General features: G+C 42.9%; 1 protein-coding gene across 1 annotated transcript in view; it reads left to right on the top strand.

Annotated features, from left to right (window-relative positions):
* The first annotated feature begins 9,519 nt into the window (after nucleotides 1–9,519).
* LOC126252020 (acyl-CoA-binding protein-like) overlaps nucleotides 9,520–20,783 on the top strand; it is a 112,443-nt gene continuing 101,179 nt past the window's right edge. Inside the window, exon 1 of the mRNA XM_049952806.1 lies at nucleotides 9,520–9,641. The gene's annotated coding sequence lies outside the window, so the exon portion shown is untranslated. The remainder of the gene's footprint in view (nucleotides 9,642–20,783) is intronic.

Below are 20,783 nucleotides of genomic sequence, written 5' to 3'. Positions count from 1 at the left end.
CTGGAAACCAAACTGTGATGCGATAAGTAGACTGCTTCCACTTAAAGTGCACAACTACCCTTGAGTACATCACTTTTTCGAATATTTTGGCAAAGTGTGTCAGTAAGGAAACTGGACGATAACTGCCCGGTGCCACATCCCACCAGAAACCTGGCAAGGACTTGACGAAGCCAAGCCACGCAATGCTGCTGCTGTTGCAATGCTTTTCAAAGCTGGACCAGCACTTTATTAAGTCTGTCGTCATAATGTTTTGGTTCATCGGTATATAGTTTAATATCATCCACGAACTATTATTTTTATTGCCGTTATTTAGGACTCATCTCAACAAACTGATATTTCATTTGCCACAGTGTTTTTCTGAGACAGTACACAATGGACTCATTTTCGGAAAAGTCACGATTCAAACCTCCTTCCACCCATACAGATTTAGCTTTTTGGTCGTTGCCGTAAACCATTTAAGGCGAATGCTGGGCGGTTCCTTGGAAAACGACATTGGCGATTTACTTCTTCATCATCCCCCATCTGTGCTTGTGCTCCATCTGTAACGACGACGTCGTCTACGAGACAGTAAAAATTTGTCTTCCTTCCTTCTTTTTTATTTGTACATAGAGCATGCTGAAAGTAATTCTTCTTCGCTGACAGTGGCCAAAACATCAAGCCATACAATCACTGACATAAAAGATCCTGATAATGGCAGCAGGATGCAGTCGAAACGCACCGAACCGAACTGAAGAATCGTGACTGAAGAAAAAAAGCTGATTGTTTATATGAGTGCGAGAGTAAGATTGTTGTCTTCTATGATGCGTGTTTGCTTTATCTCTCGTAGTCATCACGTATATAAAGGTAGCTCTGAACCATATGTGCATTCCGCAAATCACATTCGCCTATTGTCGGCCAAACAGCGAGCGCGATTCACATCACTTGCGGTAAGCTACGAGTTTTGACACCCGTGTGCCAATTTCAGCAGAACACACATGCACGTAACATGTGCTTTTCTAGCGCTGATGAAAGGTGTCATGCACAAGCGCTAAGTTCAGTAGAGGAAGCCATCATGTAGGCCACCCTTGACATTTGAATGGAGAGAGGAGAGTAACTGCTAGTCCCGTACTTCAGTCGTGTGATAACTTTCACTAGTGGCGAACATACTCAACCCCATCCACCGCTCTTTAAGTCTCGGTCCCAACCTAAAAAGTAGCCCATGTATCTTGCGCTGCTGCGCTTTTAATGCACTAAAGAGTGTAAGCCGTCTGTCTCGCGAGACAGCTTCTGCTCGGAATGTTAATATGCTGTCCATGATGCATTTATTCCTGAAAGAAAAGAAGGCTGGTACCGCGCGACATTCAGACATTTAATGTCAAGCTTCGTAGAAATGAGTGGAAGCGTACATAGTTCGAACAAAAAATACGTGCCCAATAGTTGGAAGAAAATACAGGTCACACTGATCTACTAGAAGGGTACGAAAAGTGATCCGCAAAACTACCATCCATCTGTTGCAGAATCATCTAACACAATCTGAGCTCAAACTTAATGGGGTTTCTCGAACAGAATGACCTACTTTAAGTCAACCAAAATGGATTTCGGAAACGTCGATCGTGTGAATCCCAACTCGCGCTTTTCTCGCATGACATTCTGAAAGCCATGGACAAGGCAGGCAGGTAGATACAGAATTTCGTGACTTCCGGAAAGCATTTGACTCAGTACCACAGCTATCGGAAGTACGATCGTATGAGGGTATCAGGCGAAATTTGTGATTCAGCTGAGCATTTCTTGGTAATGAAGACGCAGCATGTTATATTAGGGAGAGAGTCATCGAAAGATGTAGAACTCCAGATGTGTCTCAGCAAAATGGGTGAAACAATTCGTTGGGATACGAAACGCAACGATCGCATAGGCTCAGTCATAGGTAAGGCAGGTGGGCAGACTTCGGTTCATTGGTAGAATACTATGGAAATGCAATCAGTCTACGGACGAGGTGACTTACAAAACATTTGGGCGACCCATCCTAGAATATTGCTCACGTTTGTGGGACCAGCACCACCCAGATTTAATAGGCGATTCTGAATGTATACATATAAGGGCAGCAGGAATGATGACAGGTTTGTTTGGCCAATGGGGGAGAGTCACGGAGGTGCTGACGAGATTAAATTGGCAGTCAGACGGGAAATGTTTCGAAAACGTAATGGAAATAGAACATCACAGCCGTATTTTCAACTCGTATTTACTATTCAGGCGACCAGTTTCAATGCTAAATCTGTGTCATCTTCAGGTCCTACTGTTAATCAAATGAATACTTCCAGTCATTGGCTCATGTACTGTAGGACCTATACAATAACTATGTCCCGTGGACCACTGTTCGTCAGGAGCATTGATTCCCAACGTCGCCAATGCGGTGACTACACGTTTGGAAAGTAAAATCTTGACGAATAGCGTCGCAAGGCACCTAATTATTGTATCGTTCCTATGATATATGAGCCAATGACTGGAAGTACTTATTTGGTTAATAGTGGGACCTGAAGATGACACAGATATAGCATTGAAACTGGTCGCCTGAATAATAAATACTTTGAAAATTAGGCTGTGGTTTTCTATTTTCATTACTTATATTGTCAGTCGCTCTCTCTCATCCTCAAGAAGGATGGACTTCCACAAGTACTGCGAGAAAGGCTACTCAAAAGAGGTGAATCTAAAACTATATTACAAAAACCGTACACATTGCTTTCGTAGGGATCGGAGGAACAAGAATAGAATAATTGTAGCTCACACAGAGACGTTTCGACAATCTTTCCTCCCGTTCTCCCCCATACGGAAATGGAACGGGAAGAAGCCCTAATAACTGGTACAGTGGGACGTACTCTCTGTCATGCACTTCGCAGAGGTTTGCAGAGTATGAATGTGGATGCAGACACCGAAAATTTTGAAACTAACTAGGATGTGACTCATCGTATAATATCACCCAGTTTAACACTTTTATTAGACGTCTCATCGCTGTAGAACCTCGGTGACCTACAAGACATTAAGACGTATGGACCAACCGAGAGGAAACCGGAAGGTTTCCACGCTTTGAACGATTTCTCACTACGAGTCGGGACACAACATACACACATCAAAAAAACTTTTGCATCAGCTCGGTTCCGCGAGTTTCGGAACCTGTACAGAAAATTGGAATAGATATCAACACAAACATCATTTCCGCCAAAATGCATGTTGTACCACCATACAGCGAGAGCTTCAGAGGTGGTGGTCCAGATTGCTGTACACGCCGGTACAACTAATACTCAGTAGCACGTCCTCTTGCATTGATGCATGCCTATATTCGCCATGGCATACTATCCACAAGTTCATCAAGGCACTGTTGGTCCAGATTGTCCCACGCCTCAACGTCGATTCGGCGTAGATCCCTCAGAGTGGTTGGTGGATCACGTCGTCCATAAACAGCCTTTTTCAATCTATCCCAGGCATGTTCATATCTGGAGAACATGCTGGCCACTCTAGTCGATCGATGTCGTTATACTGAAGGAAGTCATTCACAAGATGTGCACGATGGAGGCGCGAATTGTCATCCATGAAGACGAATGCCTCGCCAAAATGCTGCCGATATGGTTGCACTATCGGTCGGAAGATGGCATTCACGTATCGTACAGCCGTTACGGTGTCTTTCATGACCACCAGTGGCGTACGACGGCCCCACATAATGCCACCCAAAGACAGCAGGGAACCTCCATCTACCTGCACTCGCTGGACAGTGTGTCTAAGGCGTTCAGTCTGACCGGGTTGCCTCCAAACACTGTGAGCGTGGGATTGATCTGAGATGTTATTATGAACAACGTATTAATCTGAGATGTACCCTTTACCCTGTGGCTCCTGCAAGATGTAATTTCCACCCCCACACTACTACAGAAGTCAGACAGACGCTCCTAACGTTCTAAAGAGAAATACCTGAAAAACTTTCAGCAATAAATATCTTCTGGAGTCGTCTGCTGTAAGGAAATGACACAAAAATTCACAAAATTTCTTATATAACTATTGGGATACTTGGGTACTGGAGTAGTGTTAATTAGTGTAAGAAAAACATGAAACTAACGAAAATTATTATTTATTTTGCAAAAATTCTGAGAAATCACAATGGCACTTTTAGTTATGAATTGAACAAGTTATATCCTGGTTCTTTTCGGAATGTGAAGTTACCTCTCAAGGATAGGATTCGCTAATGAAATTTCTATACAAAGTTTAAGATGGTTATTGACTTGGCAGAATGGCTGAGAGCCGCACCTACTCAACTTGAATAATTATCCGTTAGCATGTTGCTAGGTACGGTCGAGGCTGTCGCGTGTGAAATGCAGTGAAGTGTACTGTTGTAGAGGACATATGGGGCTCGCAATAACTGTAGCGCACAATACCGTAAGCTGCGATGACTGTTGTGTGCGCCGCTCGCTGCTGACAAATAAGGTAACTCTCGTTCTATCTGGATTGACCTTCGCCAATCAAACTCTCCCTACGCCTTGATGAAGTCAAGGACTCCTATTCGCCTCTAGTCTAACTATTGGCGTGGTACACCGGTCAGATAACTAGTCCACCGCTATGCCACTCAAAAATTCGCTCGCAGGCGTTTAACTATAACTCTGTCCGTTCACACCGCACAATAAGTGTGTCGGCCAACACAGTGAACAACGCTTAATCGCAAGGACTTAATATAGAGTCGCACTTCGATTCGCTCTCGACAGAGGTGCTCTCCTGAGGAGAGACTTGTTCCTCGCTCTTTGAGTACACGTATGAGCGCGCACACACTCGTTACGTGTTCTCGCTCCAAGAGCGACAACGGAACGGCCCCTCTCCACACCAGACGTGAAGGGGTATATCTTTCGGTCTCTTCCATTACTCCTTCAGCTCAAGGCATCAGAAATATCATCTGCCAATCAGCATTACTCTTCTAACACGGGAGAATGACGTTTCGTTTAAGACGACCAATCCGGAAACCTGTAGTATTGGCGTTTGGCGTTTGTTGTCTCCCTGTGAAAACTCTGAAACTGTGTGCTATGTGTAAAGAATGCGTAGGCTGGCCACTCCCACACAATGTAGCGGAATTTGCTTTTAAGCGCTGGCCGGGGTGGCCGAGCGGTTCCAGGCGCTACAGTCTGGAGCCGCGCGACCGCTACGGTCGCAGGTTCGAATCCTGCCTCAGGCATGGATGTGTGTGAAGTCCTTAGGTTAGCTAGGTTTAAGTAGTTCTAAGTTCTAAGGGACTGATGACTGCAGCAGTTAAGTCCCATAGTGCTCAGAGCCATTTTTGCTTTTAAGCCGAACACGGGGTTGTTCCTCCTTTCACTCGGGCGAACGCTATCTGCTCTACCGGCGGTCACCAGCCGACATAGATAGGCTGGGTCGTCCTCTGAAGGGACCGGCGTCCCGTTGTGCGGTTTCTCTCCCGAACTAAAAGCTTCTGTGACCGTCGTGTCTGGAATGTATGTGTGTACGCCAGCCTCGAGTATTTCAACCACGGTGCGCTTACTTGTTAATTGCATATCATTTACATGAATTCATACAACATTGACTTTCTCTTATCGAGTTTGGGTTCGAATGAAGCGTCTTGATGTGCGGAATATGATTGTGAGGGCGGAATATGTAATCAATGAAGGAGACCACGACATCTTACAACACGTCTCCTATGATTGTCTGGTTGAAGGCATATGCGACACTCATCGGTGGAGAGAACGTGGTGCCAATCCTGAGCAGTCCATTCGGCATGTTGTTGAGCCAATCTGTACCGCGCTGTAGGGTGTCGTGGTTGCAAAGATGGAACTCGCCATGGACGTCGGGAGTGAAGTTGCGCATCATGCAGCCTATTGTGAACAGTTTGAGTCGTAACATGACGTCCTGTGGCTGCATGAAAAGAATTATTCAACATGGTGGCGTTGCTGTCAGGGTTCCTCCGAGCCATATTATGTAGGTAGCGATCTTCCACTGCAATAGTAGCCCTTGAGCGGCCTGAGCGAGGCATGTCATCGACAGTTCCTGTCTCTCTGTATCTCCTCGATATCCGAACAACGTCGCTTTGGTTCCCTCTGAGGCGCCTGGACACTTCCCTTGTTGAGAGCCCTTCGTGGCCCAAAGTAAAAATGGTGACGCGATCGAACCGTGGTACCGACCGTGTAGGCATGGCTGAACTGCAGACAACACGAGCCGTGTACCTCCTTCCTGGTGGAATAACTGGAACTGAGTGGCTGTCAGAGCCCCTCCATCTAATAGGCGCTGATCATGCATGGTTGTTCACATCTTTGGGCGGGTTTAGTGACGTCTCTGAACAGTGTTTATGATACAATATCCAAAGTCAACATCTATCTTCAGGAGTTCTGGCAACCGGTGTGATGCAAAACTTTTTTTGATGTGTGCACTCAGAAATCGCCAGTACCAATGAATGTGTGATCAGCTTTGTGACTTGATTCCAGACTTTCTAGAACAAAGAGATCAGAACGTCGTCCGTAATGACGCGTAATTGTCAAACGTAGAAGTATTTATCAAAATTTAGGCAGTGGCGGGGATCGAACCCGGGACCGAAGACGTTTTTGATTATGAATTTAAGACGCTACCCCTAGCCCACGGGTATCGAGGAGGTACAGAGAGACAGAAACTATGGATGACATGTCTCGCTCAGGCCACTCAAGGGCTACTACTGCAGTGGAAGATCGCTACCTACATAATATGGCTCGGAGGAACCCTGACAGCAACGCCACCATGTTGAATAATTCTTTTCATGCAGCCACAGGGCGTCATGTTACTACTCAAACTGTTCACAATAGGCTGCATGATGTGCAACTTCACTCCCGACGTCCATGGCGAGGTCCATCTTTGCAACCACGACACCCTGCAGCGCGGTACAGATGGGCTCAACAACATGCCGAATGGACTGCTCAGGATTGGTACCACGTTCTCTCCACCGATGAATGTCGCATATGCCTTCAACCAGACAATCATAGGAGACGTGCTGTAAGATGTCGTGGTCTCCTGACCTTCATTGATTACATATTCCGCCCTCACAACCATATTCCGCACATCACAGTAAGAGCGAAAGACTGTCTTATACCCTTTCTAATCCGAGCACTTCATTCTTCGTCTCCCATTCTTATTTCTCCCTGTTGGTTCTTACAGTTATTGTATATTACCCGTCTTTCCGTAAAAGTTACACTTACTTTTCCGAGATTTCGAACATCTTGTACTATTTTACATTGTCGAACATTTTCTCTAGATCGACAAATGCTATTAATATGCTTGTGTGATCAAGTGCAACGTCAGAAGTGTCTCGCTGGACCCTTTACTTTTTCAAAAGCTAAACTGATAGTCTAACACATCTTCAATTTTATTTTCCTTTCTTCTGTACAATATTCTTATCAGTAACTTAGATACATGAGTTGTTAAGCTGATGTGCGACTAATCTCGCACTGCTGCCTTTGTTATCTTCGGGAAAGTGTGAATGATATTTTTCCAAAAGTCTGATAGTATTGTTCAGACTTCGATACTTTTGTAAAAATACCGTATCAAGCGTGGAAAATAGTGACAAGAGGTGGATGTGATAGGCAGCTGTCATGCGAGGCAATCTCCTGATGATGTATGGCCTACTAAAATGAGAAAGGGGAGAAAGCAGAGAATGTAATGACGTGAACTTTTTTCATTTCTGTAGGATTATTCGCCACATTCACATTCGAATGAGATATGACTGTAATCACAGGTGTCATGGAGCATGCCTTACTGAGTCATCCAAATGAGTTGAGAAGTGGCTAAATGGGGCGATGTGTTCGGTCCCATTCTACTATTCTTCTAAGACTACTGCAAAAGGCAACCTTTTCTTTACAAGTCTTTAATCCAGTCTCCCACATCCAAATTCCATGCTAGATCTAACGGTGTGAAATTTCCTTCCTCTCTCCCCCAAAAGAACATCGAGCGAGTTGACGCATTTGCAAGACACTGGATTCGTATTCGCGATTACGGAGGTTCAAAAACTCATCAGGCCACCCAGACTGAGGTTTTCCTTTGTTTACCTAAAACATTTAAGACGAATGCCGGGATGGTACCTTAAAGGGCACGGCCATTTTGTCTCCCCAGTCCGAGCTTATATTCTGTCGCTAATGACATCATCATCGAAGCTACGTTAAAGTATGGTCTTCCACCCCTCTAAGAGATTAAGAAACTATTTATGGCAATCTGGAGTTACGTTCATCGGACTCACACAAATGTCAAGTCCGTGAGAGATGGAGACGATCGAAAGAAGAGCTGCACCATTCTTCTCCGGTTTCTGCATTTAGCAAGCGAGGGTTACAACGCACAGAAAACTACAACGGGACGACCGGGTATTAGTCGACCACAATATTCTTACACCTGGGAGAGAGGGCGCTTCGGTCGGCTTACCCTGAGCTAGAGTGTGATCAAGGTTGATAGTATAAGCACAACAGACCTGAAAGCATTGACACTGCAGTGCGTTTCCCTCAATCGCCACTGTTCTTGTTTACTGTAGCATTACCACGCGTTTCCGTTAAGTTCAATAAATTCAATAACATCGAGGTTGAGTAGTACAAGGCAGACACAATGCGTCATGTATCTGTGTATCTCTGTACCTCGTCTCCCTCCCCCCCCCCCCCCCCACACCGTCCTACTTCTTGCAGAACGATCACAACAATAAAATTTAAGAACAGTTCGTGAGAGAAAGGGAAAGAGGTAGTAGTAGTTTTGCCTACGGAGTCGCCGGAAATACTTTTATTGAACTGTTGTGTGTCGCTGAATAAAAAGCATAACGTGGAGCATTCAGTAAGTGACTTGTATGGTTGCAAGAGTGAACAAAATTTAAAGGAGAGTGCTTTGAAAAAAACTGTGATGACTAGTTTTCGTAATTTGTATTGCCTTTTCAAAAACTTTTGGTTCAAATGGCTCTGAGCACTATGGGACTTAACATCTATGGTCATCAGTCCCCTAGAACTTAGAACCACTTAAACCTAACTAACCTAAGGACAGCACACAACACCCAGTCATCACGAGGCAGAGAAAATCCCTGACCCCGCCGGGAATCGAACCCGGGAACCCGGGCGCGGGAAGCGAGAACGCTACCGCACGACCACGAGCTACGGACAAAACTTTTGGAGTAGCATATCTGTTAATAAGGTACAATGTATGTTCGGCATTCCATTTATTGAATAACGTCGTGACAACTAAAATCTCAGGATTAAAACTAATAACCAGCAATGTATCAACTTTAAATCGGTGTAGACATGGTTGACGTGATGATGCACACTCTTTGTTTTCATACCGTGCTTTTATACCAGAAATCCGTGCACAGCGGCTGAACACCAGTACTGTCCACCGCCTGAGTCACGGAAAAGTTCCGGCCATGCCAGCTGTGCTATTGTGCGGCACCTGTGGCCTGCGTATTAATTATGCACAGGATCTCGTCTACCCTATCATTACGGGCTGTTGGAATCTCGCGCCTAGAACCGCCCACTGTCGGCGCTCGCTTGTTCTAGTGGTTCTCGCCGCTGCCGCTCGTAGCGCTGCTGTCCGTGTGCACATGAGGCGTCGATCTGTTCGTTAGCACTTAACCCGAGCGTGAGCATCAACCCGCACAAAACCGGCGCCGGAAAAGCAAGCACCGACCTACAGCTGTAAGTACCCACAAACTGTGAAGTGTGTTTGTGTAATGACGCGACAAGCGGTACCCAAGATAATGAGGGCATTTATCTGTGTACGTAGAACAGGCTATATTAGTGCTTTATACCAAGAAGATGGAACAAGTGAAATTCTGTAGCGACTTGTTTTTCTAAAACTGGGCGTTTCCTAGGGCGAATAAGTCTACCCAAAACGCTGAAACTGACTAAACTTTGCAAAATAGTTGATTTGCAGTGTGTGTTCATGTAAGATTTTGTTTACAAACACACACACACACAGATTTTTTTCCCCCATCATATAGGTGAACTCTGTAAGTACAGGTTTATAGGTTTTCTATGACGTGCCACAGCAGTTACTATGCACTGCTTGCTGTAGCTGAAATTTTTCTTTAAATTTCGTCCTGTCAGTTATAGTGAAATGACCGTGAAATAAAGAAAACTTCAAGAAATAAAAGATGCTTTATTCAACATATGCGTAGTGAGGTCATATTATCCTAGAAATAGGTGTGTGTGTGTGTGTGTGTGTGTGTGTGTGTGTGTGTGTGTGCTTTCGAGACAGCTTAGACAACTACTGAAAGTGTCAACGAATCTTTCAAAGAAGTTTTCCTGCAGTGTTATTGCAGTACTAACGTGCACTTGACCAACTCTCGGTTGTACATACATATGGTACGAAGCCTACAGAGTAACTACAGTTATGCAATGAGATGCCTTCGTGTTACGTGTACTGGTGGACATCGGACGGACACGTGGCCCTGAACAGTCGGGAGATGAGTCAAAGATCAATTAACTGCAAAGTGCCGACCAGTGCGTCGCATGTGACATTCGCGAGAAGTATTGATCCCTTCTCTGCTTGCATGTGACTGACTGGGTGACAAGCGACCTTGGATAAGCATCTGTGGCCTGATAGTTCATAAATCGTTTGAGTGTCATTAGTCACTATGTAACGTGACAGTGGCGTGTTCTTATCGAAGTCTGACGGAAAGCACGCCGGCGAAGATACTTTGTCAACTATACTTTGCGTTTCAGATGGAAGTGAAACCGAATTTAAAGAATAATTCGGCCAGTATTGAAGCTAATATGATGCCGATTTGTGTGTATAGTTGTGGACACGTTTTTGCTGATCTGCTAACGGTAAAGTTCTTCACGCGGCGTGCGTTCCTAATGTCGGGAAACTTTTTCGTAAATAGCATGTGACCAGTGTTATATTACGTTAGACTTAACACCAGCCGACCAAGATATAGCTGGAAAGACAGAAATAATGCCATAAACTAGATTAGAGATCCGTTGCATCCCACATGTCATACTGAGCAAAGCGTGTATCAATAAAGAAATTGAAAGATTTCAGCTCCAAATGCTATTCTGTGGGAAGTATTAATTCTGTTGTGTAACTCAAGTTTAACGCTCTAACGTTAACAGTGCGACAATCAACTGCGTTCTACGACCACCAGCGAATGATATTGCAGTTAAGTTTGACGTTGCATTCATACGTTAGCCAGAAAGCTGAATTAACTCTGCCGTTTCTGAATCTGAGAGCTCAGAATTATTGTGCTAAATAGATACCAAGACACAAACGTACTGAGTCTCAGTACTAGTCATTGCTTGTTCCATAATTAGTACAGAACAATAGACAGGAAATGTCACTTGAATAGTTCTGGTCTTCTATCAGTGAATTCTGAATGTGGATGTAGATTACCGTTGAAGTAGACAGTTAGATCGGGTGGTCTGGACGCAGTGAATCAGACAATGTTAAATGGGCTCTGGAAAAATTTTTTACAGCTGTTCTTAACATACTGACTCTAAATGAAATCTCTACACACGCGCCCTAATGGAGCTATGGTGGATGGTACATAGCCGCTCAAAAGTCAACGCTAGACACACAAATATTTGCATTTGTATAACCTGTCACTAACCATCGTACTAGAACTTAGATTCTAGAACAATGTTTCTCATAACTGTCAACGTTACCAGTGTAGAACTTGTTGCTAGGTAGATGCTGCAGTAGTGGCGTGCAGTGTCCGCTTCAGTTAATTCATGTATAAATTGACTTGCCAAATTCCTGAAGTTTCTTGGTCATGATAGGATTTATGAAAAACGTGAGTGAATGAATCGATGATAAATACGTTTGTTAAAGATTAGAAAGTACGTTTAAACAGGAATTTCTTTATCTTGGATACCAGTTGACATCGTCTTGCGGTAGGGTTTAGAAACGTGATGTTCCAACATTATGAAATCCTCCCAGAAAACTTGCTACACAACCAACATAAATTCATAAAATTGGCTGTCTAGCGGCCAGTAAAGCCACAGACCATTTCAGCAGACAAAATGAGCAGCCCTCGTAGATGGTTTGCATAAGATGCTGTTTCTCTAGTAGTCATAACAATGAATTGCAAAGGAATTTATACAAGACATCTACATCGCGCGAAAAGTGACAGTGGATCCTAAACATTAAAAAGTGAGGTGTTCCACAGAGTACTAATATTACATTAAATGTCGGTTATACGATAAATGACATAAATTTGAAGGTTGTGAATTGAAAGAAATAGCTATGAATAAAAATTAGAAACAGCTCAAATTTAATCACCTACCAAAACCTGTTTTCTGTTCGGAACGCTTAGATGCAGCAAATCTACTGCACACACTCCCTGCAGTACTGTTGTACGTGTTCGTCTGGAGTACAGCTGTTCGCTATGGAATCATTACCAGCCAGGATTAACGGACTACATCAAAGAAGCTCAAAGGTCATCTCGATTCGTTTTATCGCGAAGTAGTGTAACATGTCACGGACATAAGCGAAATGGGAGTGGCAACCATTAAAACAAACGTGTTATTCGTAGTAGCGATATCTTTCATGAAATTTCAATCACCAACTTTCTCCTCCGAATGCTGTAATATTGGCTCCGACATAATAGGGAGGAAATACCATCATAATGAGAAATCGGGCCTCGCACGGAAAAATTTGTGTTCGTTTACTCATTTGCTATGAGTATGTGGAACGTTACAGAAATGGGCTGAAAGTCATTCTCCAAATTCTATCACCTTGGTGTTAGTTACAGATATAAATGATTGTCCACGTTTAGGTTGTAACGACTATCATCAGCCCATAGTTTAACCAGCCCACATGAGAATCTGGTGTTTGAAGTCGTTGTGAAGTAATGTATGCGGTACACTGCGTTGTGGAAATGATTATAATCGAAACCTGTAACGACCAATAGGAAGAAAATAACTGCCATTTATGCTAGCACCTCTAATTGTCATGTTTAAAACAATCGCCGATCTTCCAAATGTTGCCAAAATGTTAATTTTTGTAGTGTAAGTGGAGAGACGAGTTTTTGTAATGTAGGTGGAAAGACTTCCTTGAGCCAAAAGAACTGCTATTACCGGAATAGTGCAGAGCCGTGTGTATTAATTCGATTTACTACCGTTGAAGTCGATTTTCTAATCAATATATAATTTTGGATATTGTCCCGGCTTCCTCGGCGGAATAGCTTTGACATGGTTACACGGAAGCTCTGACAAGAAAATTTTCACTTAATGCCTTTGGAGTGCTGTCCACTGTTAAAATACCTTGAACGGCTTCTTATATTTAGGTAGTGGTTAGTTCCACCATTAAAAATCTTTAATTTCTGTAGTATAAGTATAAATTATTGAAATGAGGATCTGTCATTTCTAAGGAACTGAATAAGAATTCAGCTCCTTTAATTCAGAGAATATTTCAAGGAATGGGAAAGGATAAGGAAAGCAAAGCACGGAGGGCACACAGCGTAGCCACGCTATCCATTTAGGGTTAATATTAGTCTCGAGGTAACGGTGGTGGGCATAGAAGCAGAAGTTTGTGCATTGACGCTTATGACGCGTTAACTACTAAGATTTAGATGGAAACATCTGGACTTCGGACCACAAGAACGCATATTGTGGAGAAGTAACTCTCCCCCGCAGGATTTATATTTTCTCTCCCCCCGCAGGATTTATATTTTTACATGTAGATTTCAAATTTCACAACTAACTTCCAGAGAATAAAGTGGCGTGACACTTAAGTGCGTCGGAAGTGGCAGAGAATTCGATAAATGAAAGCTAAGTTTTGACACAGGATACTTTCATCTCAGGACCTGGCCGCGTGGATTGGCTTAAGACCTGACCGGTAACACTCCAGCCAGGTAAACGCGAACATTCCCAGGCTTGACGATCCCTGCTATCACTGACAAATCAGATATGGTTCGTATAAGTCCACAGGTAGAACAAAAAATCGCAGGAATAAAGGAAGACAAAGGAAAAGATGGCTCCACCAAGCAAAAATTACGGCCGACGTCTCGAAGGTCGGTGTAAACTACTGAAACATTTGTATTTACAAGCTCACAGTCTTCAGGCGTACGTTCAGTCGAAATACTACATGAAATACTGATATTGCTGAGTGCACTCTTCAATATAATTTTATGTAAATTGTCAAAGTTATAAGTTGGTTGATATTACAGTTCTTAAATTAACTGCTTGGTGCATGTTCAATTTTTCGAATACTTACCGAATTGTATATTTAACTATCTGATTTGTATTTAGAGGTTCTGATACATAGATGCACGAAGTAACATCTATGCACGAAGTACTGATGTAAACAAATTATTGTATTAAAACATTGTAGTGGACTGTGGCAAGTTAAATGTACATGAGTGTAAGTAATATTTGCAGGGAATTGGATGGGGGAAGGTAATACATTCCCCCGCCCCCAGAACTTAACCCTGGGTCCGCTCTTCTGCCGCTCGCGACGTTGGAGTCTGGATTTGTATGATTTCCGGTGGAACTTAATGTTCAAAAAGCAGCTCTAATGCTTTGATAAAGTTAATGGGTCACACAGACCATAATATTTATTACGGCTTCAACGAGAAACGAAAATTTACACTAGCTAATAAGCAACTACGTACTCGGCACCCGGGTCACATACCTGTTCAGTGTAAAACTATACTTCTACTTTATATTCTTCTGCACTTCCACTCTACTCAGTGGGCGGCAGAATCCTTTTCCACAATATTTACCTTCATCAAACTTGTTACGGCACTACCTGGCCCTCGTTTTTTTATTTTACTTCGTCATTCCTTACACGATACTACTTCGATATAGCGTTTTCTCATAAAGCACGTTATGTGTCTGCCTCTTATTTGCTATGTGGCTGCTTCGGGAACTTCACTTTGTACATCAAAGGGCAGTTTTAGGCCCTGTGTGCTAGTAGACAACGTGGTAGTAAATATCACTGACAATATGGTTCACCAATAATAGCACAGGACATATTGGTTGTCTAAACACAACAGGTAACCGAAGTATTGACGTGTAAGTAATAGATTAATAAGACTCATCTGAGGAGGGGATAAATTGAAACTATTTTGGCGCTAAAAGTGTTTGCATCAAGGGGTTTTGGGATGTGTTGTATGAAGGCTGGCCCACAAATACTGTTAGCTACTTTATTGCGACTTTTGAAAATAACTTGTTGGATGCCATGTTCGGAAGTAGTCGGTTTGTGTGTGTGTGTGTGTGTGTGTGTGTGTGTGTGTGTGTGTGTGTTTGTCAAACACTTGCGATGCGCGGGGTGCTGTGTTGCTAGCGTGTCCCTCGTGGACGGAAAGGAAATTGTAATAGCGTGTGTTTGGTGCGCATCCTGCTGTGGCAGAAATTTCAAGGCCAGGACTTCACTGCCAGCGGTTGCGTCCACAACCCGTGCGAGGTTTGAGCGTCGCCTAACCCCAGCGCTATAGCACACGCAGGATCTTCACGTATTTGATACTTGAAGGCACAGGATTGGAACTGACAGTTAAGAGTCGCTGCGAAGTTGTCCAACTGCAGTGCAGCAGTCTAGCTACTTTCGCCAGTGTTGCTTTCAAGCTGCCACACACTTCTTTCGCGTTTATGAAGCAAAGCGTGTCGTTGACGATCGATATTGTGAAATATTATTGAAATTGATTCTAAACTGCTCAATAATATTGTGGTTCGAAATGTTGCATGATACACTGCTGCTGTGATAACTGTTGTATTGTTGCAACCAGAGAAAAAGGATGAATGGAAAACTGGTTAAAGGAGCGTCAGAGTATCGAGGTTGAGCGAAATAAGGAACTATCATAACTTCGTGCGTGGATCAAAAATTTGATAAATTAGTAAAAATGATTGTCCCCATAGTGTCTCCATGTATTAGCACTTTGACACGTTCACTCCCCCTTCCTGGAATCTAATGTACACCCGGAGTTCTTAAATACAAAATTCTCACGTACGCTCTGAAATTGATGTCGCGCGATTCAGCTGAACTTCTAGTATAGCCAAACCCAGTACTACGTGGATGATTGCAGTTACACAATATTCTATAGCAATTTCTGTGTAATTGTTTACTTTTAAGTATCAAAATAATCCACTTGTAACTAATACTGAGAGGATAACCATCAATTCTGTGGAACATAAGTGTCACCTATAAAATTTCTTGTGGTGTGACCCATTTCGAAACATCAACTCAGACATCTCAAGTTTGCGAGTCTTGCACTCCCGCACAATGTTGTCAGTCGAAACATTCATGATCTGAAGGTACGTATTGACTTAGTGACGAGTTGTATTAACGGACCCAAAATATTCTCAGTATTGTCAATAAGTACTTACAAGGGAACCTCCCCATCGCTCCCCCCTCACATTTAGTTATAAGTTGGCACAGTGAATAGGCTTTGAAAAACTGAACACAGATCAATCGAGAAAACAGGAAGAAATTGTGTGGAACTATGAAAAAATAAGCAAAATATACAATATAGTCCATGCGTAACATATGCAACAAGGACAATGCGAACTCAGGAGCGCCGTGGTCCCGTGGTTAGCGTGAGGAGCTGCGGAACAAGGTTTTTGGTTCGTCTTCCCTCGAATAAAAAATGTAATTTATTTTCAGTTTGTGACACTCTGTTTTCATCACTTTTTTGGGAGTGATTATCACATTCACAAGAAAACCTAAATCGGGCAAGGTAGAAGAATCTTTTTAACGATTCGCCAAGTGTACAAATTAAGTGGGTCGACAACATATTCCTGTCATATGACGCACATGCCGTCACCAGTGTCGTATAGAATATATCAGACGTGTTTTCCTGTGGAGGAATTGGTTGACCTATAACCTTGCTATCGAATGTTTTCGGTTCCCATTGGAGAGGCACATCCTTTCGTCTACTAATCGCACGGTTTTGCGGTACGGTCGCAAAACACACTAAACGTAATACAGTGAACAGAGACGTCAATGAACGAACGGACAGATCATAACTTTGCGAAAATAAAGAAAATAAACTTTTCACTCGAGGGAAGACTTGAACCAAAGACCTCTTATTCCGCAGCTGCTCACGCGAACCACGGGACCACGGCGCACTTGACCTTACACCCTCCTTGTGTGGCCTGTTGCCCATGGATACTCAGTTTGTATATTTTGCTTATTTTTTCATAGTTCCACACAACTTCTTCCTGTTTTCCCGATTGATCTGTGTTCAGTTTTTCAAGGACTATCCACTGTGCCAACTTATAACTAAATCTGAGGCGGGTGCGATGGGGAGGTTCCCTTGTTAGTATGAGATGGTGTATTGACAGTTTAACAATATTCGTCATTCAGATGGACTGTTTCGTGATTCAGGCTCACGGCGATAAAAAAAATGCAGTTTTGTGGTAGTCTTTGCACAGATTGTACCTAAATTTCTCAAGCGCTCTTTTAACAAGTTTTTGTAGGTCTATATAGGATTAGTCTTTGTATGTAACACTTCAGGATGATCGATGGATAATTCACTAAGGCATTTTTTCTCTATTAACCTGAAAATATATCATTAACTTCTTCGAATGGTTGTACTACGCCACATACCCTAGATGTACGCAGTGACTAGTGAGATACATGCGAAATGCATGTCAGTCTCACCAAACAACACGCAAACACTGTTTTACGTTACGTACATGAACATATCCTCGCACTGTAGGTAAAGTTGCTTCAAAGGCTTCTATAACAATTTTGTTAATATTGTTTGCCGATATTACAGCACTAAATTACACGCATTTGAGTGCTCTGCCTGTCGCCAGAAACTTAAAGGTTACTCTTAATGTATCGTCAACTGCGATTGCCTATCAATATACAGGGTGATTCAAAAAGAATACCACAACTTTAGGAATTTAAAACTCTGCAACGACAAAAGGCAGAGCTAAGCACTATCTGTCGGCGAATTAAGGGAGCTATAAAGTTTCATTTAGTTGTACATTTGTTCGCTTGAGGCGCTGTTGACTAAGCCAATAAAGTTTTTGGTCCCTTTTTCTTCGAAGGTGCTACTGTAACTGGACTACAGTATCTGGAGATGTTAGAGAATTGGCTGTTCCCTCAGCTCGAACAAGAAGCACAATAATTCATATTTCAGCAGGATGGAGCGCCACCACATTGGCACTTACCTGTCCGTAACTACCTGAACGTCAACTACCCGAGGCGATGGATCGGCCGCCAGGCAGCCCGTGACAGAGCACTTCATCACTGGCCTCCAAGAAGCCCTGATCTTACCCCCTGCGATTTTTTCTTATGGGGGTATGTTAAGGATATGGTGTTTCAGCCACCTCTCCCAGCCACCATTGATGATTTGAAACGAGAAATAACAGCAGCTATCCAAACTGTTACGCCTGATATGCTACAGAGTGTGGAACGAGTTGGAGTATCGGGTTGATATTGCTCGAGTGTCTGGAGGGGGCCATATTGAACATCTCTGAACTTGTTTTTGAGTGAAAAAAACCTTTTTAAATACTCTTTGTAATGATGTATAACAGAAGGTTATATTATGTTTCTTTCATTAAATACACATTTTTAAAGTTGTGGTATTTTTGAATCACCCTGTATTTTTGCTTCACGTCCTCAACATTAATTTATCGTACGGTGCACGACTCGTCTTAAAATAGCTTATGAAAGTTTTCGGGTCCGTGATCCATATATTACTTAGTGAATTGAGACAAATCACTCCGTTTTTATTCATTCCCCGGCCCGTCGTATTCCTCGTTTTTCTCTTGTCTTGCTATCTATAGCTAACACAATTGCCGAAACGTGTTCTTCTGGGCGGTCGACAACTTCATCTTGAAAAATCGCCTTGTCAGCTGACGATACTATTGAGCCGCTTCAATTTGACTTGACAAACTGGTAGTCCCAATAAATACTGAACGACCCGCTGCTACCTTGAAAACGACAGAGCTTACAATATTTTTACTGTCTCAAGTTAAAAAGCAATCGACGGACTCTTTGGTGCGGCGAGGACTGGATATGTGAACTTTCCCGAGCAAATCTAGTGTCGTAGTAGCGTAGCAGCTGCTAGCCCTGGTGCGTGCCGCGTCTCTTCTTTCCTCCACCCCCCCCCCCACCTCCCCTCTCCTCTCCTATACAGTGGGGACCTTTCTCTTGAGGTGTCAAGTGTAGCGCGCGGCCACATTCCCTAGGGAACTCGTTACTTCGCTACTCAGCTAGTCGGTTCAAGTTGCCTGCGGGACGCGAGAGCGCATGCGCTTCTCTCTCTCTCTCTCTCTCTCTCTCCCTCTCTCTCCCTCTCCGTATGTCAATACTAGGTTCCTGGTAAAACTGTAACCTGTGCTAATACGGTTTCTGCGGTTCTCACGCGCACATTGCGAAAAGCGTTGAAGTTGACCTCAAGAAAGAAACTTGCAAATAACTCACTTCAGCAAGTAAGTTACGTAGCAACCGAAAGCAACGACACTTGTTTAGCGCTTTTGTTATCTAATGGTTTTGTGAAACCACCACAATTCTAGTACAATTTCAAAGAATAGAATTGCCAATGCCAGAAACAATGATACTTTAACAAAATCAAAATATTAATATTGAAAGTTGGTTACGGAAAAATCGAAGCAGAATACATTTATATAGGGATTTCAGCCACTATCAAGATTCTCCTTCGTTGTAAGCAGGGGAACGCGAAAATCATGTGGAGATTGGTAAGACTCCCTTAGACCAAGCTTTGAGGCTCATAATAGCTGTATTATGTATAAACCAGGCCCCCGAAACTCTTAAAGGAGGTTGCTGGCATTTCAAGATGCAGCCTTGTAAGCCTGTCAGCTACCTGATTGGAAAACTTTAGATGTAAACAGTTCCAAAAGTGTTGACTTGAGAATACCTCATGATAAATTATGTAAATCATGGAAAACTGTTTACGTCTTTGGGGCGGCTCGTTCGTAGTTTTCAGCCAAGAGCTCGACTTGGTCGTGTATCTACCTCAACAGTTGAGAGTATATACGAATTGAGAAAGATAGTACTTCGTGGTAGTTTTCTTACATATCTCGCAATATACACGAGTAGTTCTATTTGTTTCCCAATACAGTCTGAAAACTGCTATAACATCTGTGTATTCACGGTGGAGGAAAACAACCTGCTAAGTGTTAGAGCAGAATGAGACATTGTGTAGAGCAAAATTTTTCACATTAACATAAGAAATGCGCCGATGTGGAATAAGAGCATAACAGCCAATCAGCAACGGGATTGAAGTTTTTTCCTTCATTTGTTGAAAAAACTATTAAGGAAAAGTGTTTAAAATTGTTTTTCACCAGTCTTAGTTCTCACTTACTGATCCACTGTACTTGTTCAACAAAAGTTCATTAATTCTCTCTGAGCATAGCAAAATGTAAAACTTATGCCCTTTAGACCTAGTTACGAACAACATAACATAGCATCATACAGTACCAAATTCGACTGTCTTACTACACTGCAGTTTTTGCAATACAGATTGTTACCTGATAACTGACAGTTTTACGGAACTTGTAGCGTAGTTAGTTTGTCTAATCTTATCCTGTAAACGTCATAGAAAATTCGCATCCAATGTAAGCAGCCATGGGTAGGAATTTTTAGTGTCCGTGGCGTTGACTATCAGCTGAAACCGGTACCTTCAGCTAATTTAATTGGTAACTGCTCTCTTTAGCGAAACACAAGGTTTAGATACATACTGTTCCGCGCGCTTTTCGCTGATTGGCTGCCGTTTTATGGCTATAGCTATAAAATGGTTTGATTTCCGTCCTACGGTTATTGGGGAAAGTTTTCTCGATTTGACTTCTTGTTTTTCTGTAACCAGTATAAAGCGTTCCATACCCGATCGACCGATTCGGCGATCTGTTCGCAACCGATGTCACTGC

This window comes from Schistocerca nitens, chromosome 4 (genome assembly GCF_023898315.1).
Source record: "Schistocerca nitens isolate TAMUIC-IGC-003100 chromosome 4, iqSchNite1.1, whole genome shotgun sequence".
Taxonomy (NCBI): domain Eukaryota; kingdom Metazoa; phylum Arthropoda; class Insecta; order Orthoptera; family Acrididae; genus Schistocerca; species Schistocerca nitens.
The sequence above is the reverse complement of the archived record's forward strand: the minus strand, read 5'-3'. Positions and strand labels throughout refer to the sequence as shown.